Here is a 19,424-nt window from a genome sequence, read left to right on the forward strand (position 1 = left end):
TAAGCATAATTTCTTTCGAAAAGGAATGTTTAGGATGCTGCATGCAGCACAGCTGTAGTGTTGTGTGCTGTTATGGTGCAATGCTGTCATGCCGCAGTGATGGTGTAATGCTTAACTGCTCCAATGCTGTAATGGTATAATGCTACATGGCTGTTCCACTGTTTAATTACTGAACTACTGCATGGCTGTGCTGCTGTCATACTACATTGCTGGACTGCTGTAATACTGCATTGTGAAATTTGTGATAATGGTTTAATGCTGCCATGGTGGTAGTACAGCTGTAATGCTTAATTGCTGCAATTATCTATGACAGCTTTGTGTTAAGCTTCAGTGCTCACTGCTGTAATACTGCAGATCAGCACTGCTGCATCGTGATAATGTTATTATGCTGCATAAGCAATGCTTAATTGCAACGATGCTGTATGGCTGCACTGCTGTTATACTTCAAATGCTATATTACTGTAATACTGAAGATCAGCACTACTTTATGCTGCATTGTGGTACTGTTATAATGCTGCATGGCTGTACTGCTGCTATCGAAATGGTGTATGCTTGCATGCTGTAAAACTTAAGTGCTGCAATATTGAGGAGCAGCATTGCTGTAAATGCTGCAATGTTGTAATGGTATAATACTGCATGGCTAAACTGCTATTATGTTCAAATGCTGTAATGGTCCAATATTGTATAGGTATCATTTTTTTTTTATTCTTGTAATGCTGCTCATCTTGCAAACCTTTGCAGCCAAAAATACATCTGGGTTTTCTTGAAGTAGAATTAATATTCTTTAATATATTATAATGTATATGAATATATATATTAATAAAGTAATAATAGTATTCTCTAGATAAAAAAAAAAGCTCAGAAAAAACACCCCCATTTTAAAATCCGCATAATTTCACCAAGAAACAAGATAAAAATTTTTAAAATCATCCCAGCCAATGAATGAACATCTTACAAACCCCTGGGGCCAGTAACGACGCTTCCAGCCAATCACAGAAGTCGAAAGACACTGCTTAGTAAGGTAGCGTATGGTGGAGGTCCCTGATTGGCTGAGAGATACATTGGAGTATCTTTGGTAGGAGAGGGTTTGCAGCCATTGTTGCTTGTGAGTTTTGTGTTTTATAAAGTTTGTGATCAAAGAATTCTGCTGTTATTTCTGTGACTGTATGGCCTTCAGTCATCCCTGCATGCTGTAAGTAGTTATGACCTTCTTATTGGTGTCAAATTTGAATTATATCAGGTCATATCCGGTGGTATATTTCTCAGTCATTTCTGAATGGCCTACAGTCATTTCTGTATAAACCTTAAGTCATTTCTTCTGTACGAACCGAGAGTCATTTCTGTATGACCTAGGCATTTCTGTGTGACCTACAGTCATTCCTGTATGCTGTACGGAATTGGTCCTTTTTTAATATGATAAAATTTGAGTTACATCAGGTTAAATTAGATGGTATATTTCTCAGCCCTTTCTGTGTGACCTGCATTCATCTCTTTCCTCTGTAAATAACTGTGACCATTTTAATGGTGTCAAATTGGAGTTATATATGGTCAAATCCAGTGGATATACTTCTGGTGGAAGGTCAGTGGAACTGTTCAGTCATTACTCAAATTTGTAGATGCACATCAAACCAACAAATGGCTGAGATGCTTTTATTTGGTTTTAACTTAAGTCGTTAAATTCAAGCATTTTCCAGTTAATCTGGTTTAAACAGGTTTGTGGGTAGGTTAGTTGACCCTTGTGTGAGTTTGGGGGTCAATGAATTTGTGTGGGTAGGATCAGTGAATTTAAGTAAAGTCAGTTGATTTGGTGTTTGAAAGTCAGTGAATTTGTATAGGTAGGTTCAGTAAATTTTCTGTGGGATAGGGTTAATGAATTAACAGTATTAGGTGAGGGTATCGTGTGGGTTAGTGTCAATGAATTTTGTTTCTTGGGTTAGTGAAATTATGTGGGTTAGGGTCAATAAATATTGTGTTCTGGACCAGGGAATTTGTGGTTTAGCAGCGATGAATTTTGCAGTTTGGGTCGAGGAATTTATGTATGTTAGGGTCAATCAATTTTGTTATTTGTCAATGAATTTATGTGGGTTGAGGTTAAGGGATTTTGTGTTTTATGTAAGTGAATTTATGTGGGGTCAGGTCAAGGACTATTGTCTTTTGGTCAGAGAATTTATGTGGGTTAGAGTCAATGAATTTTGTCTTATGGGTCAGAGAATTTATTTAGGTTATAGTTAATGAATTTTGTGTTTTGTGTCAGAGAATTTGTGGGTTAGAGTTAATGAATTTTGTCTTTGGGTTGGGGGAATTTGTGGGTTAGAGTTATTGGATTGTGTGTCTTCGATGAGGGAATTTATATGGGTTAGGATCAATGAAATTTGTTGTTGTTGTTGTTTGAGATTAAGCTGGCCTTATGCCAGCACGGGCTCTTGCTCAAAGAGTGCCGTGGCAAAAAAAAATTGTTTTGAGTGAAGGAATTTATGTGGGTTAGGGTCAATGAATTTTGTGGTTTTGGTCACGGAATTTATGTAGGTTAGGGTCAATTAATTCTATTTGTTAGTGAATTATGTGATTTTATGTGTTCTAGGGTCAGTTATTTTTTCGATTTGTTTCAGGAAATGTATGTGGGTGAAGGTCAATGAATTTTGGCGTTTTGGGTTAGGGGATTTATGTGGGTTGGTTTTAATGAATTTATGTGGTTTAGGGTAAAAAATATTTCTTGGATTTGGATCAGGGAATGTATGTGGGTTAGGGTCATTGATTTTATGTTTATCACATAATTTATGTGGGTTAGGGTCAATGAATTTAATTTTTTGGGTGAAGGAATTTATGTGGGTTAGGATAAAATTATTTTGCTTTTGGTGAGGACATTTATGTGGGTTAAGATCAATGAATTTTGTGTTTTGGGTCCATGAACTTGTGTTCATTTGTGAATTTTGTATTTTGGGTGAGGGAAGTTATGTAGGTTAGGGTCAATGAATTTTGTATTGGGGGTCAGTGAATTAATGTGGGTTAGAGTCATTGAATTTTGTGTTTAGTTTCAATATTTATGTAGTATTATAGTTAATGTCAATGAATTTCTGTTTTAGGTTCAGGAAATTTAAATGGGGTAGGGTCAGTGGATTTTGTTTTGTGTCGGTGAATGTATGTGGTTGGGGACAAGGAATTGTGTGCTTTGAGTCAGGGAATTTGTGGGTTAGAATAAATGAATTTTGTGTTATGGATGAAGTAATTTATGTGAGTTAGTGTCAATGAATTTTATGTTTTGGTTTAAGGAGTATATGTGGGTTAGATTTAATTTATTTTGTGTGGGAATTTATGTGGATTAGGGTCAGTGAATTTTCAACTTAGTGAATTTATTTGGGTTAATGGCAATGAATGTTGTGTTTTGGTTCAGGGAATTTATATGGGTTGGGGTCAGTGATTTTTGTTTTAGGTCATTGACTCTCAATGGGTTAGAGTCAATGAATGTTGTGTTTGGAGTCAGAGAATGTATGTGGTTAGGGTCAATGAATTTTGTAGTTTGTGACATTTAAGTTATTTGGGTTATGGTCAATGAATTTGTTTCTTGAGTCAAAGAATTTGTAATTTATGGTCAACGAATTTTGTGTGTTGGGTCAGAGATGTTAAGTGGGTTAGTGCCAATGACTTTTACGTTTAGGTCAGAGAATTATATGGGTTTGTGTTTGGGGTTCATGGAAGTTATTTCCATTTTGGGTTAGAAAAATTGTCAGGTCAATGAATTTTGTGTTTTGTTTTCAGAAATGTTATGTGGGTTAGTGTCAATGAATTTTGTGTTTAGGGTCATGGAAGTTAGTGGATTAAGGTTCGAATTTGTGTTTTTGGGTCAGAAATTATGTGTCCACCAACGTTAATCATGTTGCCAGTTGCGCATAGTTTACAAAGTCTCGTCTCAATGTCTGCTGTATCTTTTAGGTCGGTGATAATGTGACCCAAACACGGAAATTCGTGCACAAATTCCAGCCGATGGTTTCTGAGGACAATTGGTTCTGCAATATGCTTAAGCGATCTTGGGAGCAAGCAACATGCACTGGGTCTTGGTTTCGTTGTATTATATCAAACAAATTCCTTTGCATATTGGCAGCAAGTGTCAATGAGTCATTGGAAACCTTGCACTGATGGGGAAATAAGAATCATATCGTCGGCGTAACAGAGGTTGTTTATAGTTGTTCCATTGACATGCATCTGATTGGGAGTGAGTTCAGTTTGACATTCAAGGCATCTGTGTATGTATTAAACAAGTATGGAGAGAGAGTGCCCCCTTGCCGAAGCCCATTTAGGGAGCCGAAGGTGTACGATAATGTTACCCCATTTGACACAGAATTGCTGTGTGGAGAACCAGCAATGTAAAATGCCAATTAGATATAGGGGTGTGCCACTTTTATGCAGCTTCAGAAAGAACTTCATTTACTCTGTCAAATGCTTTTTCTCACATCCACAAAACAAAGGAAAACAGGAGAGGCTGATGATAGGTAGTAGTTCAGCAACTCTTTCAGTATGTAGATGCAGATGTCGATTGAGTGGTTTTGCTTTAAACCCGAACTGGTTGTCAGTGGTGTGTAGAAAGGGGAGAAGTCTCGCTAAAAGAACCGACTAGTATCTTTGATGCGATCGTTGTGATTGCAATCGGCCGGTAGTTGCCAGGGTCAGCTGCATCCTTTAGCTTGTTTTGATTAATGGTATCAAGTGAACTAAGAGTAGGGAGTCTGGAAGAAACTGGTGAATATGCACGCAATGAATAGGGCAGCTAGCCAAAAATGAAATTAAATTATCGGACGGCAGAATTTGAAAGCCTTTGCGGGAAGACCATCACAGCTGGGCAATTTATTATTAGGTAGGCTGTTTATGGTATCGCTGATGTTACCTGGCGTAATACGGTCTGCAGAATGAAATTGAATGTTGTCAGTAAGGAGGTTATCTACATCCTTCGGGAATCTTGATCATTTATGCAATTCAGGATATTTTTTGAAGTGATCGCCCCACATACTTGCGATAGCCTTGTCTCCGACTGCTTCCCCTACTCTCTGTGATAGCTTTTTAGTTTTGGGATTTAAGGACTGGATATCTTTCCAAAGATGGGGATAATCACCAGATTTTAAGTTTCTAGACATTGCATCGGTTCTTAGCTGTTTTTCATTTAATCTGCAGTGGCTTAAGAGCAAGTTTGAACGTGCATTCCTGCCTGTCTCATTAGTAATGCAGTATTATCAAAGAAATTAGAGGATGTGTTGTCATTAAGTATGACTGGTCTTTTTACTGAATTGATAAAACTGAATTAGGATAGGGATAGTAATAGGAGTGTAGACACTAACCACTTTTTCAGCTCCCCTGCCTGTTCCAGAACCAGCCCTAACATGTGCCGTTGATTATGGGGAACCACAAGCCCAGCGAGCAGGATTCGCCAGTCCCCCTGGCATGGAGCAGGCAGTGTCGGAGCAGAATTCCCCTTTCCCATAAAAGCGTAAGTAAAAAGTGTGAATTAGCAATAGGTGAGACCAAGAATGTCAGGGATCCTAGTGTAGAGTTTAAGGATGAGAAGCTGCCAGAGCAGTGTCTTTCGGGTTGAGGTTTGGCTACCTTTACAGGGTTGTCATTGATTCGATGGAAGTTCTGTTTCTGTCCTTGTGTTTTCCAAAGCAAGGACCTTAAGTTATCCGTTAAGTCGGTATCGGAAGCGAGGCCTGCTGAAGTTTTTGATGCCATCCCTTCTTCTTCAAAAGTTTCTTTTTCAGCAGGATCTATTACAGATTCAGGGGCTGGTGTTTAGCCATTTTGATGAGGTAGCATTGAATTTGGCAGAATATAATGCTAACATTCTAGGTTTGTCTTAGAATTATAGAGTTCTGGTTAGACAGTGCTATCATTTAGGCTTTTTGGACATTTTACCCGAGTTTTCGTGTAATATGTTGCAGGATTATTAAGGGGGAGGGGAGTCTATAATGGCCTCTTCTTTGTCTTTTTCTTCTCCATCTCCTCTTACGTCTGTTTTCTTCTATACCTAATATTCTAATATTTCTCCACTCCTTATCAACAAGCTCTACCTCTCAAGTTCTTCCTCACTCTTCTCTTTCGGGACATACCTTAGCTTCATCTGCAACCTGCTGACAGGTCCCCCCGGATGGTTTATTTCCGGAGGGGTCCCGTTCTGAGGTCCCGCATTAAGAAGTGGAGGTTTCTGCAAAAGGGCAGTTAGGCATTTCGGATCAGGTGGGCGAATCCTGCTCTTAGTGCACCTGTCAGTGCGAGCTTGGTGGGCAGGACCTCTTACTGCCTGAGTTCTTTGGCATGGGTTCCGGTAGTTATAACCAGGATGTCCCTCTCCCTTTTTCTCTTCTCCTTCGATATCTTTCTCAAACCTTTCTCAGGGTGCGGCAGTTCCATTTTCTAAGGGTTTTGGTATTGGTGCTGTTTGGTGGCGGGGGTTATGGGAACAGAGATTCCCTCATCTAATACGTATGTCACCGCTAAGGCGGGTGATTCTTGTGATTTTGTTAAGACGCTGCGGTGGTTCCCCATCCAAATAGGACATTGGGTGGTATGATTGGTGCAGGTATTGCGGCTGCTTCTGTATTAGGTGCTGGTATGGTTCTCTCAGGTACAAGTGATCTCGCTCCGGGGCAAGTTTTTCCACGTTGGCGGGCTCCCCTGCCTTTAGGAACTTAGGTAATGTTTCAGGTGTTGCGGCTTCGGAGTTCTCAGGTGCTGGCTCAGGGTATCTGGGGAGGTTAAGTGTAGGTGCTTCAACCTCAGTTCCTTTGGAATCTGGTTTGGGTAGATCGGCAGCGCCTTATGCACAGAATTTTGTCATCAGGTCTTCAGGATAAGGGAAATCCATGCGAATGTTTCACATCAGGGGGGGGGGGTTGGCCTCAGGTAGGTTTGCTTCAGATTTGGAACACCCAGTGTTTGGCAGTGCAACAACTCCATGAGCTGCATCAACTCTCTTAGGAGAGAGTGTTTTGTCACACGGGTTACGGTTTGTGCTGGAATTCTACATGGATTGATTGGTCAGGGTTCCAGGTATAGGGATTCACTGAGTTCCCCCCTCATTGCAGTCGGGTAAGTTTGAAGTTCGTCCTGTCTCTTGTCCTGCTCCTCTCTGATCTGAGGACCCCGATAGGGAGACGTCATTGGAGGAAGAAATCCCTATCGCGGAAGAGAGTTTTCCCCAAGTGGGAGAAATTGAAAATAAGAGGATGGTAGAATTTATTCATGGTTCATTTCCTCCAGTCAGAGTGTCAGAGGATCCAGTACAAAGTTCGAGGAATCATATTCCACGAAACCTATGGTACCTCGCACGTCCTGTAAGTTGCCTTGGTTTAGTCGGGTGGAGCAGTCCTTGGAGAGAGGTGGACGCTAGGTTAACTACAATAGTGGGTTCGTTTAGGAAGGATTCTTCTCTACTTCTACACAGGGAGAACATGTAAGGAGTAGCAGGTAACCCTTTGTTGGGTATAATAGAGTTCCCCTGAATGAATCTGTAGAGGCTCTTTGGGTGAAAGTCCCCTCGTCGTCTAGGCAGGTAGGAATCACTTTAAGAGAAGCGACCATTTTGGAGGACACTTTTTGGAACCAGTCCAAAGCTCTCTCACATCGATGTGGATGTTGTCTGGTTTGATGGGCTTCTTGAAAAGAGACAGGTTTGTTCCGTCGGATCCGGTTCTTTTCGACAATTTAATCACATTGGTTTTGATGGGATTGGCTCATCAAGCAAATATCTCAGCGGCCGGTACAGCCTTTATTGGGAAGAAGAGGAGACACACTTGAGCCATCTTCCCCCCATTTCCCAGATATCCACGAGGAACAGTCGAGGGCGCCCCTCGCACTCTGCGACAGACTCCTCAGAGGGACGAGGTTGCGGCGATGGTAAACTTCGTCTCTTCAACAACGGTGGTAGAGTAGCAACAGGCGATGATACGGGTTGTGGCACAAGGTGTCAGGTACCCCCAAAGGTGCACGTATACTGTCACCTGGTAAGCATGCCGGTTTTGTTCATGAAACTTACCTGTCAGATATATATATAGCTGTATTTCTGACGTCCGACAGAATTTCAAAATTCGCGGCACACGTAGTGGGCGGTCAGGTGGTAGTACCCATTCCCGCCGCTGGGAGGCGGATATCAGGAACCATTCCCATTTTCTATTCATATTTTTTCTCGCTTAATATTATCTGGATTGACTTTTGGTATCGACTTCTGGATTGTTGGATTGGCACGCGTAATAGTGGATTGGTTTTTGATTTTGGATTGGCTTTTCTGGATACATGATGTCTGGATCAAGTTCGGGAAGTTTCAGGGTGTGTGTGAGGAGTGAATGTAAGGTGAGGCTTCTTAAACCTTCAGTGGATCCTCACACAGTTTGTATGGATTGCAGGGCATGTTTGCGTGGTTGATGATCGGTGCAATGAATGTAAGGATTTGGATGATGATAAATGGAGGATGTATGAGACCTATCGGCGTAAATTGGAGCGCGATAGAGTCAGGAGGTCTTCCTCCAAGGGCAGCTCTACTAAAGGTAAGGATAGTAACATTTCTCCTCCTCTAACACAGTAGATTTTGCCCAACCTAATCCTGTTTTGTTGCCTTCGGGCCCCAGTGCTGTGTCTGGAGAAGGTAACACCCTTTCTCTGATTCTAGAGTCTATTCGTGCTCTCGAATCTAAAGTATTGGCCCTAGAAACCGGCCCGGTGAAAGTTTGTGTTAGTGCCCCTAGTGTTGTGGAGGGGGCGTCAGATCGGCCCATAATGCCTCTAGGCCTAGACCCTCTATCGGACTCCCAGGACTCAGGGAGTGGGTATGTCGAAAGCCGCAAGAGGGTTACGGGGGCTCCCCACCGATCTGGCGTCCCTTCGGCAGGCCTTGTTGCTAAATCCCAGGCTGCCAAGGAGCGCGCACGAGCGCGTATCCTCAAAGATTGCTTTTTCGTCCTCCGAAGCGTCCTCCCCGCGCAAGGGGTGGAGCGCTCGGAGAGACTCGCGTCCGTTGAAAAGGACTTTTCGCTTTGAGGACGCTTCACGTCCTATGTCTCCTCTTTCGTCATTCCTTTCCTTTCCGCAGAGGACGCTTATGACTCCTTTCCTCCGCAGAAGAAGAGAGGAAGGCTTTCTACCGATGAGGACGTTCGTTTCCACGCACAGGCGTGTTCACCTGAGAGGCAGATAGCTGTACCTGCTAGAAGGAAGGAGGCGTCCCCTCGCCCCTCGCCTTCTCGCAGTCTCAGTCCTGCCCCTTCTTTTGCTCCTTCGTCACCTACGAAGGATATCCTTGTGTCCCTTCAGGACCAGATTACGTCGCTGATGGCTCAGAGGACTTGCCCAGCAGCAGTCGAGCCTAAGCGTAGGAAGGACGTTCGGCTGCCCGTCAAGAGGACGAAGCGGCCTCATTCTCTCTCGGCTCGCTCGTCTCTCTCTCCACCTCCGGATCGTCAACGTTCTCGTTCTCCTAGCAGATCTTTACTCTGTCAGGAGAGGACGCTCGTCAAGACGCTCGGCGTTCGAAGCAGGACGCTTTGGCGCTCTCGGCAGGTAGCGGTTGAGGACGCTCGGCAGGACGCTCGGCTGTTCTAGACAGGACGCTTTGAGCTCTCTTCAAGACACTTTTAAGGACGCTCGCCTTTGAGGACGCTCCGCAGGACGCTCGCCGTGTGTTAAGCAGGACGCTTTTCGAGCGAAGCAGGACACTTTTGAGACTGCAAAGCAGGACGCTCGCTTGGCTAAGCAGGACGCTTTTGGCGCCGCTCGTCAGGAAGCTCGCGCTTCCTTTCGTAGGGACGTTTCTGTTAAGACAGTTCACGTGGCTTCTAAGGACGCTCCTCTTTCGCAAGATGTCCGTACCTCTAAAGATCAACGTAAGGCCGCTTCCGTACCTGTAGCGGATAACTTCCAACCAACGGAAGTCTTTGTTCAGGATGAGACTGCGGGACGTACTCCCTCTCCTGATGGGCGTTCTCAGTCCTCTTAGGGGGAGGAAGGGGAACTTAGTAGTCCAGGGAGTTCCGTAGAAGAAGAACATCCTGGTAGCTTCAGCTGTCTCGGACTACAAGGTTCTTGTTAGGCTGTTACGTTCAGCCTTCGGGGAGAAGTTCCAGCCGACAGCCCCTGGTATCCTCCCTCTCAACTTTCGTCTTCCAAGACCGTAAAGACCCCTGATTTCGTCGAAATGAAGACCAATCGCTGTTCGACAAGAGGGCGTTTAAGAAACTTCAAGACTTATGTCCAGAAGGAAGGATCAGGCAAGACCACTTTCGCCCATCCACCCTCTAGACTCGCCGGGAAGGAGGAGTTTGGTATGAGACCAAGGAGGATTGGGAATAAAGGTCCCTTCGTCGCTTTGGGTGACTTCTCCAGTTTAGTGGACGCCCAGAGGAGGTCTCTCTTAGCGTCTGCTAAGGTGTCCTGACCTCCGGTGGAGACTGACCACCACTTGAAGGGACTACTTCGTTACCCTTAACGTGTTTAATTTCCTAGATTGGTGTCTGGGAGTTTTGGACCTTCAGTCTAGGAGTCCTGATTCTCTCAGTCTGGGGGAGCTGTCCAGCGTGTTGTCATGTATGGACAAGCCGTCAGGGATGGTTCGGAGGAGCTAGTTTCGAATTTTGGAACTGCCTTCCTGAAGAAAAGAGCACTGCTGTGCAATTTTGCTGCTAAGTCGGTATCTCCCGCTCAGAAAGCGGAATTGCTCTTTGCGCCTCTTTCGGACCATCTCTTCCCCCAGGCTATGGTAAAGGATCTTGCACAGAGTTTTTGCAAGAAAAAGGCGACCCAGGACCTCTTGGTTCAGTCTTCAAGACGTCCAGGGCGGGGGGGGTTCCTTCCACTTCGACATTCAGCAAACCCCCGAAGAAAGTCAAACCCTTTCGCGGGGCACCCCCCGCGAGCAGCTCCTCGAGGGAGAGGGTTTTCGAGAGGAAGAGCTTCATTCAAACTAAAAAACAGCAAATAAGATCTCGTCCTTCAGACACCAGTCGGGGCCAGACTGGAATTCTTTGCGGAGGCTTGGAGGCAGAGAGGGGCGGATCCTTGGACCCTCAAGATAGTAGAGCGGGGGTACAAGATCCCCTTTCTACATCCTCCTCCTTTGACATCAAACTCCCAGAGACCTCTCTCCATCCTATCAGGGAGAGAAGAAAAGTGTTCTTTTCGATCTCTTAGACCAGATGGTCGAAAAAAAGGAGCGGTGGAAACAAGTCTTGGACCTAGAGTCACCGGGCTTCTACAACAGGATTTTCCTAGTGCCGAAGCAGTCGTCAGGTTGGCGCCCGGTCCTAGATGTGAGCAGGCTCAATCTTTTTGTAGAAAAGATAAAGTTCAAATGGAAGCACCTCAGTCGGTGCTGGGAGCATGAGACCTGGCGACTGGATGTTGTCTCTAGACCTGCAGGACGCGTACTTCCACGTCCCAGTCCACCCTCTTTCAAGAAGTACCTGAGATTCGTCTTGGACAACAGGGTTTGGCAGTTCAGAGCCCTTTGCTTCGGTCTCAGCACGGCCCCGATGGTTTTCACAATGATTATGAGGAATGTAGCGAAGTAGGTGGCTCCATTCGTCAGGAATCAGGATATCCCTCTACCTCGACGATTGGCTGATCAGAGCGTCGTCGAGGCAGAAGTGTCTGAAGGACCTTCATTTACGCTAGCCCTAGCAAAGTCTCTGGGTCTTTTGGTCAACACCGAAAAGTCGCATCTGACCCCGACACAGTCCATCGTTGTATCTTGGGGATTCAGATGGATTCAGTGGCGTTTTCGGGCGTTTCCATCCCAGGAACGTCAGCGACTGGGGTTAGAGAAAGTCGCAGCCTTCCTAGAGAGAGAAGCTTGTTCGGTGAGGGATGGGATGAGTCTGCTGGGCACCATTTCCTCGCTAGAAAGTTTGTCTCGCTGGGAAGACTGCACTCATGGCCTCATTCAATTCTTCCTTGCGGAAGAATGGACGTCGAAAGAGGACCTGAATGCGATCCTAAGGATTCTCCAACGAAGTTAAAAGTACACTTAAGATGGTGGCTCGACCCTCAGAAGTTTACGAGAGGGCCTCTCCTTAAATCTTCTGAGCCCCGACCTAGTGTTGTTCTCAGACGCTTCCATTTCCGGTTGGGGAGCAACACTAGGGGGGGTAAGAAGTGTCAGGCTCCTGGAGAGGGGAACAGGTAGCCTGGCACATCAACGTAAAGAACTGGCAGCGATATTCCTGTCGCTGCAGTTCTTCGAAGGAAGACTGTCAAGCAAGGTTGTTTCAAGTCAACTCGGACAGTACCACAGCCCTTGCGTATCTAAAGAATCAGGGAGGGACTCGCTCCAGATCCCTCTTTCTCCTGGCAAAGGAAGTTCTGCTATGGGCAGACGCAAGGCGCATCAAGATCCCTGACAAGATTCGTGGCAGGGGTTCAGAATGTCAGGGCGGACCTTCTCAGCCGCCGAAATCAAGATTCTACCAACAAGAATGGACCTTGCACCAGGAAGTCTGTCAAGAGTTATGGAGATTGTGGGGACGTCCTCTAGTAGACCTGTTCGCTACATCAAGGACGAAGAGGCTTCCTCTGTATTGCTCCCCGGTTCTGGACCCAGGGGCAATTGCAGTGGACGCGCTGCTCTGGAACTGGACAGACCTGGATCTTTACGCCTTTCCCCCATTCAAGATCATGGGGGACGTAATGAGGAAGTTCGCAGCGTCAGAAGGGACAAGGTTGACTCTGATTGCTCCAATGTGGCCAGCAAGAGAGTGGTTCACAGAGGTCATGACGTTCCCTTGTGGACTTCCCAAGAACGTTGCCCTGGAGGAGAGATCTACTCAGACAGCCTCACTTCAAAAGGTTTCATTTCACCAAAAACTCTCCGCTCTGCCCTGACTGCGTTCAGACTATCGAAAAGTTGGCCAGAGCGAGAGGCTTTTCAAAGGCAGCTGCGAGAGCAATCGCTAATGCTCGAAGAGCCTCTTCAAGAGCTGTCTACCAGTCTAAGTGGTCCTCCTTCAGGGCATGGTGCAAAGAAGGAAGGAATTTCCTCTTCCACGACCTCTGTGAATCAGATAGCAGATTTCTTACTCTATCTAAGAAATGTGCAAAAATTGGCAGTTCCTACAATCAAGGGTTATAGGAGTATGTTGTCTGCCGTTTTTCGCCACAGAGGAATGGACCTCTCCGACAATAGGATCTGCACGATCTCTTAAGGGTCGTTCGAAACCACCAAAATTCCACAAGCAAGACGACCCTCATGGAATTTAGATGTGGTGTTGAAACATCTGATTCTAAGTCCCTTTGAGCCTCTCCATGAAGCTTCTCTAAGGGACTTAACGAGAAAAAACGCTTTTCCTAGCTTCTCTGGCGACGGCGAAGAGAGTTAGTGAAATCCAAGCGTTCAGTAGCCTAGTGGGTTTCAAGGGAGACAGCGCTGTCTGCTCGTTGAACCCTTCTTTCTTGGCTAAGAACGAGAACCCGTCTAATCCTTGGCCAAAGAGCTTTGAAATCAAAGGAATTTCGAGTCTCGTGGGTCAAGAACCAGAGAGAAGCCCTGTGCCCTGTCAGGGCTCTCAAGTTCTATGTGAATAGGACTAGAGAGATAAGAGGTCCCTCAGGTAATCTCTGGTGCTCGGTGAAGAGACCAGATTTGCCGTTGTCGAAGAATGCTGTTGCTTTCTTCTTGAGGGACGTCATTAAAGAGGCTCATTCATCTTGCCAGAAGACTGATGAGCCTCCTTTAAAGTGAAAGCTCACGAGGTCAGAGCCGTAGCTACCTCTCTTGCCTTCCAAAGGAACATGTCTATCAGAGATATTCTTGATAGCACCTTCTGGAGGAGCAATTCCGTATTCGCCTCACATTACCTCCGGGATGTGAGAACGATTTACGAGAACTGTAGTTCTTTGGGACCTTACATTTCGGCAGACACAGTTTTGGGGGGCTGAAGGTAGTCTCTCTCCCTATCCCTTAGCTTAGTTAGGTTAGTTTTATTGTGTTTTTGGTTGATGGTGAGATCTTCTGTGAAAATCTCCCATTCCATAGTGTTAAATATATTGGGGTTTTTTTTTGGTTAGTTGGTCAGGTGGTGGTCGGTTGCTGTGTTACTGCCATATGTTTTGGCTAGATGGTCTTGTCGCATTGTGGTCACGTCCCCGTTGACAGAGCATCCAGAGAGCACCAGCACTACAGGTCAAAAACCTGGCTGGCAACTCTGATAAAGCATAAGCAGGCTTTAGGTGACAGTTAATCCACATTAGTCTACTTTGCTATCAGGTAAGGAACCAATAAGTTAATCTTTTATTTAATTTAAATTTCCTAAAAAATCCTAGTCTGTCTACCCACCATCCGAAGGTGTGATTCAGCTATATATATATCTGACAGGTAAGTTTCATGAACAAAATGTTATTGTTATAATACAATTAAGTTTGTTCATACTTACCTGGCAGATATATATAATTAGAGTGCCCACCCTCCTCCCTCAGGAGACAAGGGCCATGAATAAATATGAATAGAAAATGGGAATGGTTCCTGATATCCGCCTCCCCAGCGGCGGGAAGGGTACTACCACCTGACCGCCCCACTACGTGTGCCGGAATTTTGCAATTCTGTCGGACGTCAGAAATACAGCTATATATATATCTGCCAGGTAAGTATGAACAAACTTAATTGTATTATAACAATAACATTTTTGGTCGCCTGTTAGGTCCCCTAAGAAGGTGCAGTTTCCGCTATGGCTTCCCAGACGATAACTTCTAAGCTTCAGCAGTGAAGAGGAGTTTTTGCAAGTAGGGGATGTTGCCCTCGTCGACACAGTAGGAGGATGTCTGAACCACTTTGTGAACATCTGGAAGAAAGTGGGGCGCGGAGTGTTTGGGTTTTGTGGAGGTCCTGAGGAATGGATAAAAGATTCCTTTCCATTCCATGCCTCCCCTATCTGATGTTCCTATTCACCTGGCCAGTTATTCCCCGTACTCCATAGGGGTATGGCCTTGGCAGCAGAGATTTTTGGTCACTTTTACAGAAGGGAGGGGAGTGATAGAGCCTGCTCCCCCTTCGCCGGGTTTTTACAGCCAGATTTATGTGACCGCCAAGGCGGGAGGTTCATGGAGACCGATTATAGACTTGTCAGGTTTCAAGCAGTTGGTGGTTTCTACAAAATTCCACATGGAAACCTCCCAATCTGTGCTGAGGTCAGTTCGGAGAGAAGACTTGATGATTTCGGTGGACCTCAGGGATGCCTATTTCCAGATTCCTGTACATCAGGAATCTCGGAAGTTCCTTCGATTCTCGGGTCCATCCGGAACTTTCCGGTTCAAAGTCCTCTCCCTTTGCTTTGGGCTGACCACTGCACCTCAGGTGTTTATGAGGTTAATGTCTCCGGTATCTGCAATAATGCATCGTCGGGGATTCAGAATGAGAAGGTATCTCGACAATTGGCTCATTCAGGCTTCGACAGAGGAAGCTTTAAGAGCAAGGGATTTTTCCTGTTACAACTGTAAGTCAAAACTTAGGAATAAGAATCATCATAGAGAAGAGTTCCCAGTTCACCATTGCAAGCAAATCATATCTAGGTATGACGATTCAGACTCGTCGTTTGAGGGCTTTCCCGACACGAGCGAGTGTTATCTATCCTCAGTAAACTAGAAGCTTCAGGTCACAGCGGACTCAACCAGTGAGCGAATGGAGAAGTTTGTTTGGTTTTGGGAGAATGTCCTCTCTCTTCTCTTATTCTTCCAGGATCTTGTCTCTGGATGCGCTCTCTGCAAGCATGTCTCAGGAATCTCTGGGAGTTTTGTTTTGGGAAGAGAGCGCAGTGGTAGTCTGGGAAGATTTCCTGCCTAGAGGATCTTTGGTGGTAGTCAGAAGAATCTTACCTGACCGTAAGTGGACCTCCGATTCTGGACATTCATCTGTACACAGATGCTCAGATCAAGACTGGGGTGCAACCTTAGAGGAAACTCGGGCCAAGGGCCTTTGGAGGGATCCGGATCGGGAAAGAATCGATAAATTACCACGAGTTGAGAGCGGTAGAGAGGATACTAAAAAACGGTTTACAGAGTTGGTGGAGGGGAAAGCGGTAGTGCTCTTCTTGGCAACGTGACGGCGTTGGCTACCTGAGGAAACTGGGGAACAAGGTCGGCAAAGTTAAATATAATCCGCACAGAGGGATACTTCAGTGGTGCAAAATCTCACGGGGTTTCTCTCCTTCCCCAGTACATAGCGGGGAAACTAAACGTATTGCAGATGCATTGATCGTCAAGAGAGGTACTAGGGGGCGAGTGACGTTAGTAACAAGAGGAAGTCCAGCTCTTGCTAAAGAGATGGTCGCTTCAGTAGACTTTTTTCACCACAAAACTGAGTTTTCGACTTCCAGTCTACTTCTCTCTGGTAGCAGACCCCATGTCATGCGAGACAGATGCGATGCCTCCACTCGTAGGACAGCCTACAGGTGTAATTGCTTTTTCCCTGCTTCGTAATACACAGGTATTAGGCTAGGTTTAAAGAACCCGCACGGGGACTCGATGACTCTTATAGCTCTGTTTTGGGCCCAGAGACCATGGTTCCTGGATCTCCTAGGAATGTTAGAGGAACCTCTGGTGATCTTCCCAAAAAGGAGAGATCTACTCAGACAACCCCATTTTCATTACAGTCATCAAAAAACCTGCGCATTCCCAACTTAGCTGCGTGGAGACTATCCAGCGAGTAGCGCACAGGGAGTGGCTCGCCAGCTTTCCTATGTCTAAGAAATTCTACTAGGAAACTATCAAGTTAGGTAATGTACAGGTGCTGGTGTAGGAAGGTAAGGACATAGCATCTCTCGTCTTACCATTGTGAAGATTGTGTATTTCCTCTTGTTCCTCAGGAACACAAGAAGTTGTCCTACTCGACTATAACAGGATATAGGTCTATGCTGAGTAGTAACGTTCCAGTTTCATCTCCTGGAATTGTCTAATAACAGTGTATTGCACAATCTCCTAAGGTTGTTCAAAATTTAATGCCCAATGATCCTGCTTCGGGCCCCTTCATGGAGCAGCGGTAGTTTTAAATATGCTGATGTCTTTGAGTTATGAGCCATTAGAAGAGTTGTCGCTGAGGGAACTGACCAAGAAAGTCTTGTTCTTGGTTTCACTTGCTACAGCGAAGAGAGTGGGAGAGATACAAGCAGTATCCAGGACAGTATCGTTTTCAGGTAGGGATATCTATCTCTTGTACATACCAGAATTTGTCGCCAAATCGGAATCAGAAACTAATCCTTGTGGAGAGCTTTTAAAGTCTCCTCTCTGGAGGATTTTGTTGGAGACGACGAACTAGAGATGCGTATTTGTCCGATTTGTGCACTAAAGACATATTTGGCATGCACAGAAAAGCTCTTGCTTCATCTGCGGACGTTATTTGTGTCGCCAAGGAATCATTTTAGAGCCATTTCAAAGAATGCAGTCAGTTTTTTCCTACGGGAAGTTATTACTCAGGCTTCGGGTAACGCCCCATGCCAATCCCGGCAGCAGCAATTCTCGCCCAAGAGCACATTCCATTAGGGGAATAAGCTACCTCTTCGGCTCTCCCAAGTGTCATCGATTTTGGAAGCAGCAATCTGGAAATCGGCTTCTGTCTTCACGTTATTCTACCTAAAGGAAATTCAGTTCGCTTCAATGGAGGGTTACTCGCTGGGACCTTTCGTGCCGCCAATGCGGTAAGTTTGCACATCAAGTATTAGTGAACAGAGGTGGGGTTATTACTTTAGGTCTGTAGCTTTAGCAAAAGTTTTTTCCCCTCTTTTTGTTTTTCTTCCCCTCTTTTTGTTTTGCTTCATTAACGGCACACAGGATCAAGAAATAGGTAGGCAGATAGCATGGATGAACAATGACGATGTGGTCCGGCGTGTTCCATTCTTCACCTGCGGTGATCAACAAAGAACCCAAAGGAGCTGCTCAGGCAGCTCCTCCACCTCCGATACGTTAAAGGCCTAGCAGTCACATGGGAGGCCTCTTTCCCTCCACATATGCGAGTATTGAATACCACATGGGAGGTCATCTAGACAGAGATGAGACCTGACTGATGAAACCGACACAAGGTACCTCTCCGCTGGCAATCTCATCCAAAGATCTGAATATACGGGTGAGTTACAATACATCGTAGGTGAAAACTTAGTTACCTGCACATGATTGCGTAAGGGGTCGGGCTGATTGTGATTGATCCCACCTCCTTCTAAATGTTATCGGCTAATTCAAGTGTTTGGGTGGTGTATTTGCAACATGAAGTTTTCATTATAAAACTGATATTGTAATACTCACCTGAAAACCTGAATGACTCCCACCCTCCTCCCCCCTCCTCAATGAATAGTGATTAATGCAGTTGAAGGGAGAGCCACTCTGCCGGCTGATCCTGGCAACAGCGTTGCCAAAGTGGTACAGGTAAGCTCAGTAGAAAGGGGTTTTACCTGTAGCATTGGTAGCGCTGGCAGTTAAAAATTACCCAATTACGGGTAATTCTGTGGGGATATAGTTCGGCTGGTCAGTGATCAGGGCTAATTCAGGTGTTCAGGTAAGTATACAATATTTGTTTTATAATGAAACTTCATTTTGGGCCAGAGAAGTTATGTGAGTGTCACGGTCAATGAATTTTGTGTTTTGGGTTTTAGGGATTTGATGTGGGTTAGGGGTGAATGAATTTTGTTTTGGGTCAGAGAATTTATGTGAATTAGGGTCAATCAATTTTGTGTTTAGGGTCAGGGAATTATTTTGGGTGAGGGTCATTTAATTTTTTGTGTTTAAGGTCAGGAAATTAGTGGGTTTAGGGTCAATGAATTTTGTGTTTGTGTCAGGGAATCTATGTGGGTTAGGGTCAATGAATATTGTGTTGAGGGTCAGAGAATTTGTGGGTTAGGGTTCAATGAATTTTGTGTTTGGGATCTTAAGCACATATGAGTATTCCTAGAATTTTGACAGTGAAAGAACTTATGATTTTATGCATTCAACTTACCTGTCAGATATATACTTAGCTATAGACTCCGTCGTCCCCGATAGAAATTCGAATTCGCAGCACACGCTCACAGGTAGGTCAGGTGATCTACCGCCCCGCCGCTGGGTGGCGGGAAATAGTAACCATTCCCGTTTTTCTAAGACAGATTTTCTCTATCGTTTGGAATGTAAACATACGTTTGCAGTTCCTCCTGATTTGGATTTTCGTGTTTCATCGCCATCAATCTTCTGGGGTATCTTTTGCAGGGAAGTACTGGTCTTTGGTTCGGCATACGTTTATTAACTGTTTTTAACGAATTTGGCTTCGAAAATTTCGAAGAAAGACTACATTACGTGTTAACTACCGAAGTTTTTTAGTAGACACTTACATAGTTTGCAAGAAGGGAAATATATTAATATTTATTCATTAATGGGTAGTAAAAGTTAAAATTGATTGAGGCTAACTTCCTTATAGAGGAAGTCAGAAAAAACATAGAACTAGTTAC

At 44.9% G+C, this 19,424-nt stretch overlaps 1 long non-coding RNA gene across 1 annotated transcript in view; it reads left to right on the top strand.

Moving 5' to 3' along the window:
* Positions 1-1,070: 1,070 nt before the first annotated feature.
* LOC135199415 (uncharacterized) overlaps positions 1,071-19,424 on the top strand; it is a 35,075-nt gene continuing 16,721 nt past the window's right edge. Inside the window, exon 1 of the long non-coding RNA XR_010311065.1 lies at positions 1,071-1,192. This is a non-coding gene — a long non-coding RNA (uncharacterized LOC135199415). The remainder of the gene's footprint in view (positions 1,193-19,424) is intronic.

Source organism: Macrobrachium nipponense, chromosome 25, assembly GCF_015104395.2.
Source record: "Macrobrachium nipponense isolate FS-2020 chromosome 25, ASM1510439v2, whole genome shotgun sequence".
Lineage (NCBI taxonomy): Eukaryota > Metazoa > Arthropoda > Malacostraca > Decapoda > Palaemonidae > Macrobrachium > Macrobrachium nipponense.